Below are 22170 nucleotides of genomic sequence, written 5' to 3'. Positions count from 1 at the left end.
CATTCCTTGATCCTTGCCAGCCAACTGTGAACTATGTCCTGGCCAGTTCTGGAGCTGCAGCCCCATGAGGTGAGCAGATTCAGCAGCTGTCCAGCTTCTAAAATGATGAAATGTTTGGCGTGCTTTTGCTTCCTTTTAGCCATAAGACCAGTCACGTTTCTGCTCTCCTGTCCACTGGCTGTCTTTACCCCGGAAAAGGGCAGGTTTGCATCATGACCTCTCTCCTTGCAGCCTGTGACACTTCCCTGCTTTGCAGATATGCAGTAGTTTCTGTCCCCACCTCATTAATATTCAGGAAGGAAATGCTGCATCTGACCTGTTCTGGGGCATGGCTGTCCCTGTCTGTTTTCCAGGATGAAGATATACAATTAAGGCAAATGTGTATCTTAAACACAAACACTGAAGGAACAGAAAGACACCTTGGAGGACTCTTCTAACCAAATCCTGCCGTAGTGCAGGAATTCAAGTAAGTTGGTCTACTTTTCCTTATGTTTTTAGGGCTCAGTAGTGTTTTCTCTGTATCATATGGGCAAGATGAACTGTGTCTGTGCAGGAGGAGATCTGCTATACTCTCATCAGTGAGGGCTTTTCAGATGGCTGCTTGTGTAGCCATGTGTTTCTAATAGTGGCAACAACAGTGCGATGCCAATATCTGCACTACACAGGTCTTTGTGCTTCACAGCAGAAGTATGGGAATCCCAGATTCCTGAAGCATACCCTCAGATCCAGAATTAATCTAAAATACATGCCTATTTCTAAAATAACATAAACTATCATGCACAGGCTTGATGGCTTTCTGTCTCCAGATGGACATTACTTACATGGCCAACCATTAAAGGTAAACCATATGGCCATCTCTCTTGTTTGCTGTATATTTCTCTCATATGTCAGTGTCTGGAACACATTTGGACTACATGACTGGCATAGGGGTAGGAGTCAGTCATTTCCACCTTAAAAGCGTGTCACTAGTCAGTGTGCCCTGGCAGGCTGCGTGCAGGCAGACTGTATGTTTCCTTGTTCTGGGTCCTTTTTGTAATTCCACTATGTGATCTCCAGACAATGCCATTAGAGCATGTAAAATTTAATTTCCATCTCATCAGTGTCAGAAGCTTATCAAAGATTGCCTACAAAAATTATTGTGCTACTGGGTGAATCCAGAACATATGGGGATAGTATTAGTCACCACAGCCTCCTCAGCTCCTCCAGCAATTACCATCAAGGAGCAGAGGCATGCCTTATACTTTAAAGGAAGAAATGCATTTCTTAATATGCCTTCTAATAATGAACACATCCAATTCCAGAAAGGCAGGACAAGTCAGCAGTAAGCCTCATTCAAACCCATAATGTAGAGAGCTGACCCCGCTGTCACCTACCCTATAGTGCCCAAGGCACATGTAGTATGCTGCTTGCATGTGCGTGGGCTCAGGGCAGGCCTCGGGTGTGCAAACACTGGTGGTGCCTAGGGCAGCAAGCTGCAGGGGTGGCAGGAAACAGCAGAGCTGGGAGTTTTCCTCTTCTAATACCAGCTTCATATTTCTGTCTTAACACACTGACAAATGACAGGTTCCTTACACTTCTCACACCAAGGGGTATTTTCTGTTGGCTAAATAACATAAAGCATGTCATTTTACTTAACCAACATTGTAATCTCAGACAATGAAGCCACAAGGAGTGTATTTGAATCAGTGTAGTGCCCTGAGTAGACATTTGGGTGCAGGGTAGAGTTCTCTCCTTGCTTTGCTCTGAAGAGGGGAAGTACTGACTGAAGTGCAGCAACTCCAATTACCAGGCAAGTACAAAAGAGCCTCTACACCATGCTTGTACCACGACACTTTCTGGGGAAAGCTCTTCTTAATACCCCAGGCTACATTGGCCATCACGTGCCACATCTTTCTGTTGTTTTAAGCCATTTTCTCATCTCACCTATTACAAGGGCAAAGGTTTGCTTTGTTCAATTTTGTCTTCTTTGGTGCAGCTGGCCTCAGAACATGGCTAATCAATAAACGCAAATTCTGAATCACCATGTGGAACCTCCCAAGTTTTGGTCCTTGGGAATCTATATGGGCCTCGGCTCAAACCAACCACAGACTACCATGTGCAAATCTCATCAGCTCTGTGTTGGCCATAGAGGTAAGAGTCTGGGTGGACTGTTGATAAACATGCTTCTTCTTTAAAAAGCATTTGTTAGGAGAGTGCATGAAGACATTTGCCTCTCTTACTTCTGTGGTTGCTTCATGTAGGCATGTATCAAAACTGGCATTTGCTCCTGCCATTTCTGGATACTGATGTTCCTTACAGAATTCACTTAGACCAGACTCCTTTTTCTATGGACTTCCACAGATCACATTATCAGATCACATACATATAACCATATGTATAGTAGTTTCTTTGCCTCCTACAAGGAGCAAATGTATCTCTTGCGCTCTCTACTATCTATACTGACTGTTTACAAAATGATGAAATCGAAAGTTTCCATTCTTATGCTTTATAACCACCTGTGATATGGCCTTGCTACAAATTATTTTCTTTCTTCCTTTCCTCCTCTCTTACTCCTTCAGATGTTTCTCTAGTTTCTGTGGTAGCCTATCCTCATCTATACACACAACAGAAGAAAGTGGCACAGAAACATTCTCCTTTGACATTTCTACCAGGAAGAAACTTCCTTATGCACCTGCCCTTTGTTAAGCTCCCACTCATGTTCAGTTTTGCTCCAAAGAATAAAAAAGAACTGTTCCCAGAAGCACTAACTGTATTGAGGAAAACCCACTCTACAAGCAAATTTTCAAATAATCAGATTAACTTAATTTTAAATTTAAATTTTAAATTATATTTTTAAAATCTACTTAAAAATATATATATATTGCTCTATTAAGTTATAAATAAGGTACATTTACCTAGGAATTACTTAACCAAAGTATTTCCTCATCAGGCATGTTTGCTAATTGGCTTTATGAAGAAAGATTCTATTATAGAAATTAATTGAACCATCCTCCTCTCTATTTGTTTTGTGGTCTTTTTGCACAAGTGATTTTCAGATTTCTGAAGTCTTGCATATCGTTGTAACAAATGGCATTGGGCACAAACAGTGTGTGCAGCATTTTAAGTAGATTTTCTTCTAGGGAAGAATAACAGAAATATAAGTGTTAGAATAAAGTATTTCTTGGCATGTATTGCAGGAAACCATTTATGCTTCCACAGAGTGAGACCAAAGGTAAAGGATGTAATGCGCTGGATGTCTTGAAATTTAAAACAAAATATGCCCTCCCCCAGAAGGAGTCTTATTTGTGTGCAGTGGAGCATCTCAAGCCAATGGGACAAAGCGAATCAGGTCAGAACTGTAGAGTTTGGAGCTTGTATTATTTGAAATGGTGACTGCACTGCCCAACACTTGCTAAGAAGCTGCTATTTGTAAGGCAAATATTTTGTATCAAGTCATTACTCAGTTTGTTACAAGCTGTGGACAGATAATAAAAAATGACTACAGTAATATCTTGATGATTGTCTCTACGCTGATCAACTGCAAATGATCTGATTAACAGTCAGCTGCTGATTCCCAGTTTAATTAATCCTGATGGGCTATTGATGCGCTGCAACTGTTTGTCCTAATAATGAGTTTTGAAATTAGACTGCGACAAGCCACTTAGACAGCTGCCAAGGAAAATAATCATTTAAGAACGCGAGCAATGAAGACGACAGAGGAGGAATGGCTGCTATTTGACAGAAAATTCACATGGCTGTGTCACATGTGTTTTATTTTTACATTTGGAGCACATTAGCTGTACCAGCAGTAAGTGGTGACTGCAAGACACATAACTAGCTTTACAATTAAGAATGCTACTTCTCATCAGTATGCAAAAGCTAAACATGAAACATGAAGTGTGTTAATAGCAGAATATATGTAGCTACAGACCATTGAACAATTTAGGTCAGTCCTTTGCAATGTTTAATTAGACTAATATATCTGTTTGCAATTAATAACAGATGTGACAAGCTAATGTGTCCGTGTACTGACAAATTAACCTTTGCCCATCAGCTGCTCGGATCTGTGAGAAAAGTGCCATGTTTTGCCTCTGTTCAACTGAACCTAAATAAAATTGCAGGATAATTATAAGCATAAATGTTAATAGAATGTGCTTTCCATGGGAAGCACAAGCCGAAGGAGAGCATTTCTCAGCCATGTTGTCATACCGTACTTTGCCATGTGACAAAAATGGCAAATTATATTTTTCCATTTGTCCCAGCTCAATTAGTGTTTGGTTTGACAGATGCTGGTTTGATAGTCCTCATCTCCAAAGGACCTGGGACATACCAGAGCCCCCAAATTAATAGCTGGGTAAGAATGCTTCCATAAGCATTCGGTCTTTGGCATTTTTTACTCTCTGAGAGCAAATGTGCCCTCAATTTGTGACAAGGCTTGCCACTGACGTGACGTGGCAGACATGTCTGTCAGGAACTGGGCTGAGGCCATCAGCATATTCCAGATAGCTAATGGGAGCATCTCTCACCCCTGGGCTGGTGGGCTGTTTGCATTTCCACTGTAACCTCTCTTTCTCACTCTCTCTCTCACCCCACCCCCATAGATATAATATATACATACATAAAGATGTGTGTGTACATTTGTATACATGCTTATATACACACATATATAAAAATATTATTTATAGTAAAGGTACTTGCACATAATATTATAATATGAAGCTTTAGGTTACATGAAATGGTTGTTTTCCTCTTGTTCTTGCCCAAATTACACCCCTTTTACATTAAAGATTTTGAAAGGGAATGACATGTTTGGCTGTGTCCACATCTGAATGCTCTCCACTTATGGAAAATTTGCCTTCTAGGACACAGTCAGTTTCCTCTGGGTGCTACCTGTTGTTGATTGCCTAAGACAAAATACTGAGCTAGACAGACCTTTGTTTTGGCCTAGTAGTGTTACTCTAGAAAAGCTTGGTTTGTGCTTTTATTTGTTTGTTTCTGTTGATTAGTAACATGTGCACAGGTGCCATTTCTGGATCCTGGCTTTGTGCTGCAATAGCTGCAAATCTGTTGTGTGGATCAGTTCTGAGGAACGGGCCTGAAGCTCTTGCTGTGACCCAAGAACTGGAGGCTGCCCTGGTCAGGTAGAACTTCCAGCACATGCTTTTAATATTTACTTTTCACTAACACCTAATGTTTTGGTCCCAGGATCACCCCATTTTTAGATTACGTGTGTCACATCCCATCTGAAATTAAGTATGGTGAGATTACCAGCAGCCTGGAACCTGTATTAAGATTTGAGTAAAAACTCACAAAACTAAGTTAGCTTTAAGACACAAATTGATTACATGTACTACTGCTCTCCTTGGCACACCTGCTTTATGCTGCTCAAAAATACACATTAGGGCTACGTGTACAGTGATATTCTATACACAAATAAGCATCAACAGGTAAAGCATAATTATCTTTCAGCCATGAAGCTATACTACCACTCTCTTTTCCCTCCTAAAGGTCAGATACTTGCAGCCTGAATGTACTGCCCCTAACAAGAATGCCACATTGTCATCAGCATTCAGTACCATGACTGCAGAATAAAGAGAGACCAGACAGCCACATGAGAAGGAGGAGATAAAAAGAAAGCAAAAAACTTGAATAAAATGCCTTAAGTCTGTGCTGCAGACTTTTGCCCTCCCTCCCTCATCGATCGTCCTCCCAGTGCACGCGGTGCGAGCTGCAGCCACTATCCATGGTCACTGTCATGGCCCAGACCTGGTGAGAGCAGCAGGATGTTGTGCAGCTTTTTTACTGAACAGCCAACTCTGCTTGCAGCAGTGGGGACGCATCCTCCTTAGCTGTAGCAGACTGCAAGAAACAGAGATGCTTTCGCCTCTGGAAACTGAGGTTGGTGCTCATGGCTGGGGTTTTCCCCTTCCATTCATACATGACAGGCCCATCCCTGCTGTTCTTTCCGTCAGGGAGAAGACAGGATGGATGCAGGGCTCATTGCCCAGCTGCTGGAGGAGAGCTGCCCCATACCAAAGGGCTTCTCAGCTGAAAATGCCCTTTCCAAGGAGGAGAGGAGTGGAAAGCAGCAGGAACAGAGGGGGAGATTTGTGTTTGGTGGTACTTTTTCCTTCTCTGCATTAGGCTTTGTTAATAAAGCCATGTTAATGGAATTTGTTGGATGTGGACCTTGGGTAGGCTATGCAACTGTCATTCCCTTCAGTGTTAACAGTGAAATACACCAGAAGTTCCTTCTTGTTGAGGCCAAATGTTCTGCTCTGTAGCCCACATTTTACAGCATGTCTTTTTGAGGGGAAATTACCCTCCCTCTTGAATCTCCACATAGGTGTTTTGAAATTTGATCTTGGAAATTTATTTGGTTGTGTTGGGTTTTCCTTCTGATGCAGTGTGCATTCTCATCCACCACACAAAAAATGAATTAGAAAGATATGTAATCTGAATCAGCCAGCAGGTGAGGATAGAAGATAGCTGCCTATGTTGACATAAAAATGTTCCTCAAAGAAGTGGGCAGTCCTAAATGTCCTGTTGAAGCCCTGATCTGAGGACAGTGGCAGTAGGGGTAAAAGGAGGAAACTGCACATTAACCCTGGCATTACAGCTGTTTGCCACAGAGGTGAAGAGGGCCTATGACAGGAAGCACCACCCCAAATATTTAAGGTGAAGTTTGAATCCTATCACCCTATATCCACACTTACAGAAAAACTGCACCCTTGTCTAGGCACCAGCTGAAGTTTCAGCTTTTAGGAATGTTTCTTTTAGGAATGAGTTTTAAGATTTGGTGATGTGTTCAGCAGTGTGATGGTGTGAGGCATGTTTGAAAAGAATAGTTTTTAATGGAAAAATAAAGGAGAGAGTTGTACCATCCTCAGGTGCTTTAAGTACCCAAACCAGAATCTGCAGTAGGCCTATGCCTGCTCCGCTGTGGTCTGGTTGACTCAGAAGGCTTTGTATTAGTTATTGTACAACAGCTTGTGTGTTTTGATATGGGGAATAGTTTTTGAGATGCCTCCTGCCCCCTTTTTGCCCTGTGTGTTCCTGGGAGCGTGGCAGAAAGGTAGCTGTTCCTGCTCCTGGGAAAACAGAAGTGTAATGGGTTGGAAAAGCACATACTTTACTTTGAAAAGTTCATCCATATGTTTCTGAGTAGCTGGGAAAAAAAAATAAAAATCTATAAATGCTGCATAACTTTTTCATGAATATGGCCTTTAGCTAGGCTGAACTTCCAAAAATGGGTTTGAAGCACTACAATACTATATCTTGACAGCTCCTAGTGTAACAAAGCCTGTATTTGTGTGCTTCCAGGAAACAGCTCCGATGTGTGTACAAACCTAAATAACAGGATGCATATAACCAATAATTTCTAAATGAGGTGTGGGACGTGTGAGCAGTCCCATTTCTGAAAACCTGCCTCCCAGCTGGGGCTGCCAAGGGTGGGGTTGTGTGCAGGATCACAGTGCCGTGCCCAGCGCACGCGCTGAACAGTGAATACACTCTCCAAACAGGCTTTTTATTTACTCAGTAAATAAGAAATGAATGAAAATCTGATGTTCAGCACGTAGGCAGGCACAACTGGAAGGCTGGAATTAACTATTTGGCAATTATTCTTGCTGTTTTACTTGAAAATGTGAGGCTTTGTGGTGCTTCTTCTTGCACACTTATAGACTTTCATGTCTCACATGGCAAGAGTTATTGCATTTCTCCGTATAGTTATAATCAAAGGATACACATATGAGAGCCTTAATAATTTTCAGAGATTTTTATTTCAAGCCATTAAAGCTGAAATACATTACTCCCTTTCCAAAGCTTTCAGGAAATAAGCAGATGAAAGCTCTGGGTTTGTTATTGTTGTTCTTCCACTTGTACAAATAACATATAATAACACCTGCATTCTAAAACTAGGGTTTTTTTTCTGCCCTTCATATCCCAAAATAGTACAAATTGATGTGGTTTAGAAGAGCTATTAAAAATTCCTCTCTACCTTCTCAATTTCCAGCGAAGCAATACAGCTCTGGTAGACTGATATTATGGATACATGGTATTACTTCATAACCTATCATCATATGAAATTAGATTCTCTATCAAAAACAAAAGTTTTAGCAGGATGAAATTATGATTCTGTGAGCAGGGCTCCTGTTCTGGCATCAACATTGATGCAAAATTGATGAAACTTCCAAGTGAAATTGCATTGTTTGATCTTCACAGTCCTGGAATAACATAGCCTAAAGCTACAGTTTCTGTAAACTTACTTTGCACAAACGACTTAGCCGGTACTGATGTATTGACATAGTGTGCCCATGAATGACATTAGGGCTACTTAGAAAAGAGACAAAATAACAGCAAAAGAATGCAGCAATTGGTTCTGAAATTACCTTTTTCCAGTGAACCTCTCTGAAAAATTACCTTTTTCTGCTGAGTCTCACTCAGAAATTACCTTTTCCAACTGAAGCTCTCTCAAAGTGCCTTGATGTTAAGCAATATAGTTTTTAGTTGAAAATGTCACAAGGCCATGAAAAGAAATTGATAGAAAATTTCAGGGTTCCTTGTTGATATTTGAAGCAGCCTGTGGATTTTTGTTCTTTAACACAGATCTCCTCTGCTGTGCTATCACTTTGATTTCTGTATTGCCAAAAAACAGCATGTTTCTAGGCTTAATGGCTTCACCAAGAGGAACGGAAGGTGATTTAGTTATTGCTGTAGAGGTGATGTTACCAGTAGGAAACTGGTAAACAGATTTCTTCTGAGTCCTTCCCAATCACAGAAAAGGGGGTGGTTTGTTTTTAATAATGGTAATGACATAGAATAAATAATCTCTCCAGATTTCTTCTTTAAAAAGAAAAATAATTTGAGGTATATATAAGCACAACAGGACTCTGATATGTGAACTGCTTGGGTAAAGGAGTTCAGATATTTGTCTACATATGTGGCTGAGAAGAAGCGGTGATCCAGAGCTCCAGGAAATCAATGGAAGGGCTCCCATTGCCTCAGCGGGCTTTAGCTCAGCCCTGTAACTGGAAGTTAAGAGACCAGGTGACTGCCAGCAGGAATTTAGAGTGGAGGATTGCACAGGCAGGGATCAGGTTTTTCTGTACTCTGTAAGACCGCAGCCTCAGGCTGTTCGTGCAGGTGGATCTAATACCTGTGTGCAGCCTCAGTGAGCTGCGGCTGTCGAAAGAGGCAGTGTATTAGCAAAACTGGGAGCCAGGAGACACCAAGATTAAAGGTATGGGCACCTGAATAAGATACTGTGAGACAGCCAGGGGATAATTTTACAGTGCATCAGCAGTAATTACGTGTGCAAGTTCTTACTGTGGTAAAGGGAAGGTTACCTTTCTCTGCTGAGCAGCATACTTTGCATTTACTGGGGACAAGAGCACGGATGCAGGCCGTTACTAAGAGCAGCTGACTCCCTGTGAGCTCTCACCCACATAACTAGTTCATATGCTCATAGCATCTGGGAGCATTCATCTCACAACCAGGTACTCCATCTAAACTGGTACGGAGATTCCATCAGCCTTCAGTAGAAATTGAGAGGCCCCTCTGAATCCTGCCGCTGCCTGGCAGGGTGTCCACCTTTCCTAAATACAGGGCTACCAGCCACCTGCATGCAGCTGAGACACGCAGCCATGTCCTGCATCCAGTGCTTGCTCAGTGGTGGCACTTGTTGGACACGGTCCTTTGTGTGATGCCTGACACTGCATTCACCAACTGGGACATGCAGTTGCCATGTGCAGTGCTGGTGTCTCCTTGTCCACAGGCCCCAGGCTCATGGGCTGCCTGCAGACACCTGTCTCCAGCTGACAGTGCTGGGACCCGGCCTGCCTCAGTGCTGCTGATGTCCAAAAGATACTTAAATTTGTTTTTGTGTTTCCGTTAAGTGACTTATTTCAGATTTATCAAAAAATTTTATATATAAATTAAAATCCAAGTGTGTGTAGGGAGCTAATCTATATGTAAATGAGTGTAACAATTTTATTAGAGATAACGTTAAGAAGATGAATTACAAAATCCCTTTTGGCTTTGTATTGTAGGAAACAGCAATGCATTGAAAAGAGGATTCTTGAACATCAGCTATTATCGGTCGATGAACACTGCAAGATCAGCTTTGAGGTTTATATTTAATTAATATATTGAGAAGATTTAGTAAGATAAAAGCCTACCAGATGAACAACAATCATTGAAACATGCATCTTCACAGGTAAGATTTTCAGGCACTGTAAAATATGCTTATTATAAATAATAATTTTGAACTGGTATTCCTGAGCTCCCAAATCAAGAGTAAGCACAGAATTAAGCACAACCCCTCAAACTGTGAGTTTTTGCCTCCCTGAGAAAATCTGCTTAATGCCTTCATTGGTGTCGTGTATATCAGCTGAAATCACTGGTCATTTCTTCCTGCCTGTGGCTCTGACATTGTTACCAGGGCTGTAACTACAGCTGGCTGAATCAGACAGCTGTGCCTTGTGAAAGCATTTGAGGTTTCCAAAGTTGTTTTCAGTATCTATTAGTGGGGGAAAAATAAAATAAAATAAAATAAAATAAAATAAAATAAAATAAAATAAAATAAAATAAAATAAAATAAAATAAAATAAAATAAAATAACCCTCCACACTGCTGTTTTTAATGACTCTTCTAGAGTCACCATCACCCTTTCTGAGGTGAATGGATGTGCCTGGGTAGCTCTTAAGGGGGATGTGCTGTGGTCCTATGTTGGTCTGAGTACAGAGATGCTGGGTCTGGGTACCTCTGAGTGGTATAAAACAATCACAGGAATCCAGCAGGTAAGCATGGATTTCGCATAGGTTTCAGCCTTTTCCAGTTCTTCTTTAGCTGGTGAAAGTGTCGGTGGGCTTTTCCAGCAAGGGCAGAAAAAAGGATACGGTCGTATTTATACAGTGCCAAAATATACTGCTCACATAAATGGTAGCTGCATTTGAGGTAGGACCAGTGTTCTTGTGGTGGATGCTGAATTATTTTTAAATCTTATTTTCTTGTGCCTGTCCAAATAAACGTATGCACGATTATGCATGGTATACCCCCCCCCGGGAGGGAAAAAGGGGGGTACACTTAGTAGGGGAGTTAGGTTAAAAAAAATGTTGTTCCCGTAGTTGAGAACAACAACGACTTTTCAAGCCGTAGTCCTTGGGGTCTATCCAAGCGGGAATATGCGACTTATTTTGTGATTTTGGGGGGAATTTGTTTTATGTTAGGGACTTCAGCTGTGGCATCTAATCCTTCCCCATACTATGGAGTGGTGGAGTTGATATTGGCGTCTGTGGTGGGGTGCAGGTGATTGGTGAATCTAGGGGTCTCTTTTATTTCTTTGGTGTTGTTTATGATTTATTTAGGGGGGATGTTGGTGGTTTTTAGTGTATTCTGTGTCTTTAGCCGCAGATCCATATCCAGAGGCTTGGGGGAGTTGGCAGGTGGTGGCATGTGGGTTAGGTTTTGTTTTGGTGGTTTGTGTGGGAATGGTTTTAGGGGGGTTTGTTGATTTTTGAAAGGTTGCTGTGGTTCCTGTTGATAGTGGTGGGATGTCTTTTGTTCGGTTAGATTTTAGTGGGGTGGCAGTGTTTTTTTCGTGTGGTGTTGGGCTGTTTTGGTGTCTGGATGAGGTTTGTTGTTGGTTTTGTTTGTTGTATTGGAGCTCGTGCACGGGTTGTCTCAGGGTGCAATTCGAGCAGTTAGGGGTTTCAGAAGGTAGTTTATTTAAAAATACCAGCTTTGGGAGCTGGGGATGGGGGTTTAAGCCCCCCTTTCTGAGGTACTCTAAGAAGGGTGAAGTCTTCAGTGTTTGGTTTACAAGACCAGTGTTTTACATTAAACTATTAGAGTATTTTAGTGGTTTAGTATTCTGGTTTCTAGCATTCCGATTATGGGGAAGAGGATGAGTAGAATGCTGAAGTAGAAGAAGGATGCTATTTGGCCAGTAATGATGAATGGGTGTTCTACTGGTTGGCTGTCCAAATCTTTCTAAATGCCAACACTTTGCTGTCGGTGGTATGTGGAAGAGCAATGCCCCCATCCCGGAGTGGCTCAGGAATGGGGCACTGGCAGCACCCTGGCAGTGCCCAGCAGCACACTGCCGGGGGGCTGCCTGGTTGTTCAGCTGGAGGTGCAGGAGGACTCTTTTAGCAATAATTAACGTGGTGCACTCAGGTATTCTGGCATGGGGAAATTACGTTTTAACACTTCGCTTCATTCCATGCTGAAACAAATCAAAGTCTGTTATAACCTATGGCATCTTACTCATTACTATCTCATTAACCTGCTAATGGACACATCACAGTGCTGTAATTATGCAAAAATCAAGGGGAGAAGGATGATTCTGTAGATTCTGTAGATTTCTGAAATCCACTGCAATAAGGTCTTTTGGCGAACTCAGCTTTGAGGAAATGTTACATTTCTTAAAAACAAATGTATTAAGTGTAGATTTTAAAAAGGGAGGTGGGGCAAGACCCCAGGCAGGGCAGCAGCTCCCACTCTGGCCCAGCTGTTCCTGCAGTGCTACTACTGCCAGGCATCCCATGGGCTAAGCTGGGCATGGCTCGCACTTTCATGACCTCCCTGACAGCAGCATTCCCAAGTCTGGTCATGTTGGGTGAGCCTAGGGAACCATTGTTGCCCACATTTTCCTCTGACCAGAGAGACAGGATGCTCTCTGTATTTCTTTCTGGGAGACAGAAGGCAAATCTGTTTTTATTTTCTTGGGTAGTCTGCAGGTGTCCCAGGTTACAAAATGGAGCTGTTCAATACATGTGACTGAAGCCAGTGCCCTGTGTTAGGGTCTAGAAATCCCTTCTCATAGCAATGTGATTGGCATCAACCAGTGTGTGATTTACTAAACACTGGGGACAGAAGAAGGAGAAGAAGCATTTATCTGAATTTTTAAAAAATCCATTTGAAATTGAGGAAAAAAGTCTAAAATGCAGCACTTCTTTCCTGTTGCTCTGAAGGAGAGATCTGGAGAGACAGAAATGTCCATCATGAAGAGTGCTTCCCAGAAGTACATCACTTAAAATGGGGAGACAGGCAACTTTATTGTACACAGACACACACAGGCACAAGGGGTAAAGATGATGAGCATACCGTCACCTGGAGCCAGCTGCCACAGCCCTGTTTTTTTGTGCTGAAAAAACTCTGACAATACGTAGCTGGCTGAAACAAAATCAGACGTGACAGTAAAAATACACAGCCAGTATTTATGTCTTGGCCTTTAAGGAAAAAAAAATAAATAAAAATAAATAAAAATAAAAAATTCAAGACTTACTTGATTAAAAACTAGCTAAAATAAACCTGTTTTGAACCCAAGTAAATTATTTTATATAACACCGAGGATTAAGGGCACCTCCAGTGTCATTTGCCTTGTTTTGGCATGTTTCCTTATGGAACCCTTGAATGTTTCCAAACTAGGCATAGCCAATGACATCCATTAGAAAGGGCAAAAATGATCACTTACAGCTTCTCTTGCAATTTCTAAACCCACCTGTTTATGGTGAAACTGAGCCAACACCCAGAACTGTGCAAAGCCATAGAGTGTGGGAAGGCCAAAAACCATCAAGCTTAATTATTTGCTGTAGGGGATGTCTGTCAGTGTAATTGGCTGTTGTACCTAATCACTGATTGAAAAAACTCTGTTATTTAATAATTTGCTGTTACATTGCTACTAAACAGAAACGTGAATTGTCAGAGCTGCGTAGGCTGGCAGGTGGGAGAGTTATGTTGAATGCTGAGGGTTTGCAATGGTGAAATGTGAGTAGTTCAGGACAAACAGGTCTGGAAATCACCCAGGCTCAGATACTTTCTGCTTTCTGCTTTCTGTGTATCTGAAAATGTTTCTGAGCAAAAAAGGATGGCCTGGAGGAGAGAGTCTATGGAACAAACTGGGCTGTACAGCCCGTGTGGCACTGCAGCACTGCCAAATTCCAGCACAAACTGTGTGCTGAAGTTGCGTGTTGGTATGGATGTATTGACAGCTGATGTTCTTTGAGTTAAATAACAGAGTAAACATGGATTTGTAATCTGAAACCTTCCTCCTGCCATGTTTAATGAATTTTTAGTTCAACTCGTACATAAATAATCAGCAAGTCAAATAACACAGGTTACACTTTACAAAGTGAGATAATTAAACTTAAAATATAGACTCTCTATTATGCACAGAAATGTAAATAACCTCTGCCAAATACCCACAGAAGTACACTTGTGCAGCTTTAAAGTCACAGGCACTGACAGACAGGACGGTTAAATATTGCCTTTTATTACAATGTAGAAAACATAAAGCAGTACCAAGTGTAATGACAATTTCTGAAAACTTGGAGAATAAAATAGATCTGAGATCAGCATACAGGAATTAATTTTTAAGATCATAAATCCAATCAAGCAAATGAGAAAAAAACAAATTAAGTGACATTAAAAAAAAAAAATAGCATTATTTAAACATGCTACTCTAAGCAGAACTTGCTTCTAACTGGGCCATTCAGCAATAGTAAAATAACACTGAGTCATATTTGATACCACTGTTCTGAAAACTCAACATTCTCTGTCACTGAGACAATGCTCTGTAATGCTCCTTTCTTCTTGATGTGAGCATACCATTATTTCATATTCTTTTTTCATTCCTGTGTTTAGAAAGAAAAAAGTGAGCCGAAGCGGCGCAACCTTTGGTAGAATGATCTGTGACACCCCGTAATCTTTTGATACTACCTTGATTTCTAATTGTGTTTTTCACATTTTTAGCAAAAGAAATATGAAAAAAAACAGAAATGTAACCTATATTATTATACTTTAATGTGATGTTCTACTTTTCTGTTTGTAGTTCTTGAAGTTTTTGTCTTACTTCATTAAACATTTAATAAATCACTGCCAGTTTTGTGACAGATTTTAACCATAACACAAACAGCGGGAGGTGTAAACTCAGTTCAGTTCGTATAGGCATATAATATCCTTGTCGACATCATCATCCCCTCAAGGCATATTGGCAAAACGGCCAATGGAAGCTAAGCTTTTTCCGACAAAGCTTCGAAAATAAAGTTTTCTTCTTTTATCTTACTACAAATCAATTGGAGCCCTTGCAGCAAAATCCTATAAAATAACTTCAAACACCGTTTCTTAGTCTAAAAATTTGTATTATGGCTAAAACTCTTTGAAGTTTTATGACTGAAGTTTGGAGAAAAATGATTTAAGTGCTATCTGCTAGACATCAGAGTGTCAAAATTTCGCTCAGTTTTCTTGACACATAAACTGCTACCTACTGTATGTTTTTTAGGATTTTTTTCTTGCTTTTAACCACCTAACCCAGCCTGCTTGATGAAAGTTTCTTAACTGCAGTTTATCCCACTGAATTAATACCCTTTTAAGCTTCAGCTTACAATAACTGATTATTTCATTTTTGATTTTTAGCTCCTCTGACGACGCAGGTGGCAGCGGGGTTGCAGAGAGCTTCCGTGGAAGCATCATGTTGGTTTAAAAAGAGAAAAGAAAGCAGGTGGAGTGCTAAAAATAAACCAGGAATGGAACCTGAGACTGTGTCTGTCCGGCTGCTACTGCTGCAACAAAGCTGGAGGGGCACCCATGGCATTCCCATAGGAGCTGAGAAAGGAGTGACAGGTAAGTGCTGTGTGCAGTGTTCTTCCCCAGGGGGCCAAGGAGGCTGGGATGGGTGCCCTGCCACACGTGTCCTGCCGCAGGGTCTGCAGCTAGGCACATCCTCTGGGCACCCTCAGTTAGTGGACAGCAGTCCATTTTCTGATTTCTGTCCTTACAGTTCTGGGAGTGCCACCCTCCCAGCAGTGCTCTCTCACAGGTCCCCTGAACTTTTCTGAGGTCAGCATTCCCTGTGCAGGAAAGCTCTGCCCCTTCTGAATGATCCCAGGACTTGCTGAGTGCAATCTGAACTGCTTTATTTGGTTAAAATACCCATTGAGGGCAAAAACCTGAGGAAAAGCTTTGAAATCTGAGGTATAAAAAGAGAAGCTTGGCCTAAGCCATTCCTTTTCCATTTAGTTTTTTATTTGATTTAAGAAATAATCAAAAATGGACACCAAAATGTTATTCTCTGTAGAAGGAAAATGGTGTTGTGTTATCAGAGCTGCATCAAAATGACAACATCAGAATTTAGTGGAATGGTTTGCATATAAAAATTAAACAAGGGGCATAAAATCATCTGTGGAAAGCAATGGGAAAAAAATGTGGAGAAAAAGAAAATCAGTGACATCCTGCAGACTGCAGCCTTGCAAAATTTTATTCACCCAAGATGAGTGATTTGTTTTGATGGGCAAGCAAAATATAATCATTTGAGGGAAGAAAGAAAGAAAGGGGAGGAGGGGGGTCCATTATCATCAACTTGGAAAAGGGCGGGTGAATAGATTTTGTGCCTGAGCTGGTAAATTTGTAGTACAGCTTTGCATGGCTGGAATAATATAATAAACTGACTTAAATATAAATGCCATTTAGGAACTATTCCATAGTGAACAGTTAAAATGATGGCATTCAACAGAACTGCCACAACAGAGCCTGCTGTTGCTGCTAATTTGCTGAAGTAGATCTGCTGTCTTTACTTCCTCCGCTGCTCCTGCTGCACCTCGAGGCATGCTGAGGGCTCATCCATCATGTGCTGGCTCATAACAAGGCAAGGAGAGGGAAGCTCAATTGTAGTGTACAAGAATCTGAAGTGTAGGTCCAAAAGGTCACAGGAAACCAGCAACTGTTTAGAATGGGTGAGCTGGGAAAAAGATCCTGCAAAGGAAAACATAGCATGAGAACAGTTCGCAGGCTCCTCCAGAGTGTCCATGGGGGCTGCTGCTAGCGGCAGTGCACTCGGAGCTGCGTGCAGGAAGGGCATCCAGAGCATGCCAGGGACAAAGCCCCGGAAGGCCGCATCGTGCTTGATAAGCTTTTAATGCAGAACAATTTGAAATTGCCTTTAATGCTCCAATGGAGAACCAAGATACGCAAGATTTTTCCCTTCTGTCATGTGGCATTAGAGCAAAAGACTGGATAATAACAGCAATACATTAGTCCTGCCAGAGAACTGCACTGACACATGCAACATGGGCACATGGGCATATTGTCAGCACCTCCATGAGCACTGCCATGACCTAACTTTCAAGCAGCTGCACTCACGTCACACAGCTCACGGCTCTGAGCAGGCCCTGGGCTGAAGCAGGCAGCTTTGGAAATTTGTCTTGCCTTTTCCTGATCTTTTCACCTGGCCTTTTGTAAGCTGGTAGGTAGAAAAAGCCACGCTGGTCCATGGCGTCAAACAACGGCTGAGTGAGCATTAAATCCCCTGGCAAACAGTTTAACACACTCTTCATAAACCAGTTCTCCAAGATAAGCCATCAGGCTGCATGCAGATGACAAAGCTCATTCTGACAACACAATCCAGACTTCACACTACCAGTCACGTCGATCAACATCTGAACTAATGTCAGAGTCTTCTCTTACTAATGAGCTGCTGCACTGAGCTGCAGCCTTGCTATCAGTCAGGTAGCTGTAATGAGGTAGAATGAATGGCAAGACCTCTCTTCAGAAGCTTCCTCTCATCCAGCCATAGAGGGGCTTCACCGTTCACTTATTCCAGTACAAACCATGAGTATCTTTCTGGTCTCCACCAGCATCATACATGCCCTTACTCTAGCATCCCATTTACATGCTAAATGCGGCTGTTCAGAGAGTTTATTCCAGAAAAGAATATTGACAAAAAAAGCATGAGATCTCTGGTTTCCTAATCACTTGCAGTCATAAGTTTGTACATAAGAATGTCTTAATGCATACCTTGATTTTAAATGAAATTACCTGCATGTTGTACTCTTCTCTCCTTCAATTACCTGGGCACCAGGCACATTCATCTGGCTGCTCAAGCTTTGATTTTAAGCAACAGCTTCCACACAGTGGTATATATTCTATTTACACATCCCTTAAAATCACTGGAGGAACCAGAGGGCTGTACTCCAAATCCATAGCTTCCCATCAATATAACAAAGCCACAATAATGATTTCTTTATTTTTCTTTGCCCATCATACCGCTGCTGAATGGCCTGAACTGAACGGTTACTGCCAGGCCCAGAGGTTGTGTCCAAAGCAGAACTAGGGCAGTTTGCTAGGAAAGTAATTTATAGCCTCAGCGATTGAAGAAGCGCCCATAAACACATACTGCAGGAGGGAAGAAGTCGAAAGAGCAATAAGGAAAGCTACGGCATTTCTTACAATCTCCCACTCAGCCTCTCTATGGTATTCTTCTTTAGTTACTAAATTAAGAGTAGAGTGGTTTTGTTTCCGTACTGGGGTTAACTCTGAGCGCAGACAAGTTGGCTATTATTTGTTACTCCTATCAAAACAGTCATTACAGAAAAGCTGGGCTTGGATTCATATTGCAGACTGAGGTTGTGACTTGCATCTTTCTCATCTTCCCAAATATTTCAGACAGGTTTTGTTTTTCTCTGTCTTAAACCAACATCTTATGTATCTCAGTGGCAGGTCTCAGCATGCAATTATTTATTCACTTCTCATTCTATATCACATAAAAAGGGTTATCAAGTTTAAATCTTTAAGACTAATGAACTGCTGGTTAACACTTCTGAGGCAATTAACCAGCAGTATTGCTTCTTATCAACTGACAGAGGCACAGCTGCATTCATTTTTCTCCTTGGAGCATCTCACATGCTTGTTTGCTTGGAGATGATGGCAGGAGTGACCTGTCCACTGAGCCCACTGCAGTGGTTCCTTCCCATGGTCCCTGACATTGGCAGGACAGATACATCAGTGGGGCTCAGCAGGAATGTTTATGTTGGTTACCAAATCCCCAGTCAGGACAACTCTCAGAACAGAGCAGCTTCTCACACTGCTGCCTGTGCCAAGTCTCTGGCCAGGACTCCTCAGCAACCCTGTCACTGCCAGGATGCTGCAGCACTCCCCCCAGGGCTGATGGCACCTGACACAAGCTGAATCCACCCTTCAGGCTCCTCTGACTTCTGCCAAGGGGCCAACAAAGCGGACTGAAGACTGGGGCAGTGCAAATCATCTTGAACAACATTATGCCATTATCCTTGACTAGGGCACACAGGTGAAAATTTGGTGAGGGTGTGATGAAGGAGAGGACTCAGACCCCTTGATTTTTTTATGCTAAAAATCCTATAGGGAAGTAGCTTGAAAGGTACAGACTTTTCTTGTTTCTTTTATTTCCTGGACAGCTACAATTTCTTTCTAGGAAATGCATATTTTTTTCCAGGATTAGCATTCATTTGAGGTTTACCTTTTATTATTTAAAATGGAGGATTTCCTTTGCCTCTCAAGTTTGCCCGTGTCAGAAGGCTCGAGGTTCCTAATAGCAGCAGTCCCCCTCCTGCCAGCTTAGCACATCACCCACAAGTCCTGCAGCGGGGTAGCCCTGCTGCTGCCCTGCCCAAAGGTTTTTGCTGGCAGAAGTTTGCAGACGTCTTGGCTGCAGCATAGAGAGGACCCCCACTACCTGAAACTCAGCTGCTGTTCCCTAATGTTACAGAAGAGCACTGCTGGGAAAGGATGGCAGTGCTGAAGGTAGTGTAAATAAAATAAATCCGTGGGTCTACAGAGAGGTAATATTCCACCTGAGATTTATATGCAAGCCTTGAAAAGCAACCCAGTGAAAGCATCGCTAATTAGAATGATAAAACATTTGTGTACAGAGAAGAGATTATTTAAAGCATGAATTATTTCTTATTAAGATAATAGCATCTAATTAAATGTTGAAAGAGCTGGACTGCAGTTTACACTGTAAAATGATCTGTTAAATACATTCCCGTTAACATCAATACAGCTATTGACAAACAGATCCAATTTTTATTTACTTTGAGAGAGTAGACAACAGCAAGTTTTACTACCACTATCTTATTTTACAAGCATTAATGAACAATTAACCAACACTAGCACTCTTTCCATCTGTAATCCTGTAGTAGGATCACTAATCTCCACCACTAGCAGCTAATGATGAAGGTCTCTTAAGCTTTACTTCTTATCTCAGCCAGTTCTTAATACTTGCATAAGTATGCTTTCTGAGCAGGGCGGCCCCCCGTTGCTCTGCAACTGGAATACAAAAGACTGGTGAAATTTTTGAAGGGTTTTCTGTTCAATAACACTTCTATACTTATGTTTGCCTTCCTACAACAACAAACACAAGTGATCAGCAGAGGACTAGCAAGGTCACCAAGGGCTCTGTGTTTCCATACTTGTTCTAATACTTATAAGAATGTATTCATGCCCTATTATATATATTCCCTGGCTGCTCAGGCAGAAGCTCTAAACTGAAATGAAATAAAGGGGGAAAAAATAGAAGACTAAAACTGTATTTACTTCAAGAACAAGTTTGCAGTTTGTATCGAATAAAAAAAAGTTAGAAAGTGACTGTCATTAAAAATACATGCAAGATAGATAAACTGAAATTTTGATAGTATACATTTTCTAACTTCTCTTTCAAAGAGTTCCTGCTTACACCATACACAAGAGATCCATACAGCAGGATGGCAGGGAGATTGCCAAGCAGAAACAAACCAGCAGCATCCTCTCAGCTGGGAACCCAGCAGGGTCACGAGCCATGTCATGAGACGGGACAGTCTGGGAGCCACCCAGGAGGAAAATGAGGTGCAGGTAAGATTTCACAATACAGGCCTTCCTCTCTTTCAAGGGTAACTTTAGCTTCTATGCGAAACAGATGAACTTAAGAGCAGAGATTGCTGCAGAAGGCGAAGAACAGGAGAGCTGAAGCTCAGTGAGGGCAGCAGCACTGGTGATGGGCCCCCACCTGCACCACCTGTGTGGCTAGCAGTGCCAATGCATCTCCAACTGAAGGTGGAGTTTGTGCTATGTGCACAAATAGCAACAGGAGCTGGGAACAAACATATCCACAAGCTATACCCACAGAGTTGTTATAGTAATAATTGGCAGTGTGAACTATTGCCAAATAAATGTGCTGTATAAGCAGCTAGAAACTGAGAATTAATGTTTCTAATGCAATCAAATCTGCCTCCTTGTATGCACTTCGTCCAAAATTTCTTCTTGTTTAAGGCATATAAAGAAGCTGACTTCACCTGGCACCCACAGCTGAAGGATGTCATGGAAAGCATGCCCATTGCCACCAATACTAATTGGCCCCATGCAAATACAGGCTGATTTTTATTGTATCTGTACAATGTATACCACAATGCTGACCTTTTCCTTCAGCAGAGCTCCTCAACAGAGATAATGAATCACATTGATTAGAGAAGAAAAAACACTTGTTCTGTGCCTCTGCAGGAGTTTGTGAATACATCTCACTTTTATCACGTTGCCTCCTTTTTTCTGTGCTTGCAACTACCTGGTGTGGTCCAGGACATTGCAGCACCTGGCAGGGGTGCAGAGGGACCCTGGTGCAGCCCCAGGACAGCAGCTCTGGCTGGGCACAGACCACTGACCCCCCCAGATATATCTGGCTGTGTCTGGCGGAAGGAGCAGAGGTAAAGGAACGAGAGGTTCTGGGACTAGCAGAACCTGAACACATACTCCACCTAGACTACTTTGCTGAACTATAAGGGCAAATAATCCAGAGTGGGAATCCGGAGTAACACAGCTAAATCTGTTCTGATCCTGGCCATATCTCTGATGTTCCCATGTTCCTGTGCTGCACAACATCCTGTCGGTACATCCAAGAGAGATGTTTGGAGGGGATGAAGCTGCTCAACTCTGGAACATCTCTCTTTCAGTAATGGTCTTCTGCAGATATCTGTGGGGAATGCAGAGATACTTTATGGAACTACGTAATGCTAGAAAATTCACACGCATCCTACTGCTTGCAAGATTGTTTGGTATGAGAAGTATTAACAAGAAAACAAAACTCTGATGCTGTGAATCATATTCTGGGGAGTGGACAGAGGGTGGCCTATTTGTCATTATTCTGTGTCTCCTGCTCATTTGCACAGCTGTCAACCCCAGGGCTGTTTGGAGTGGCTGAAACAGCAGCATAGTAATGGACTGAAGTAGCAGAGGAGTTCAGCACAGCTTTATCAAATGGCTGCTTGGATAGAGCATAGAAACTGGTAACAATTTTCCTCCAACTGCTCTCAAAATGCTCATTTATGTCTATTTAATTTTTGTGTTTTCCCAAAAGGAGGGCATTTTTACTTGAACTTGCTGTACAAAGAAAACGTCAGTGTTTAGTATATT

General features: G+C 41.9%; 1 long non-coding RNA gene across 1 annotated transcript; it reads left to right on the top strand.

The window, feature by feature from the left end:
• The first annotated feature begins 10034 nt into the window (after window positions 1–10034).
• Window positions 10035–21417, top strand: LOC146759027 (uncharacterized). The gene is made up of 3 exons (XR_014932999.1): window positions 10035–10195; window positions 15397–15603; window positions 20454–21417. It is a non-coding gene; the product is annotated as an uncharacterized LOC146759027 (long non-coding RNA).
• Window positions 21418–22170: the final 753 nt, after the last annotated feature.

This window comes from Coturnix japonica, chromosome 11 (assembly GCF_054131305.1).
Source record: "Coturnix japonica strain WE chromosome 11, WE-NBRP24, whole genome shotgun sequence".
Taxonomy (NCBI): domain Eukaryota; kingdom Metazoa; phylum Chordata; class Aves; order Galliformes; family Phasianidae; genus Coturnix; species Coturnix japonica.
The sequence above is the reverse complement of the archived record's forward strand: the minus strand, read 5'-3'. Positions and strand labels throughout refer to the sequence as shown.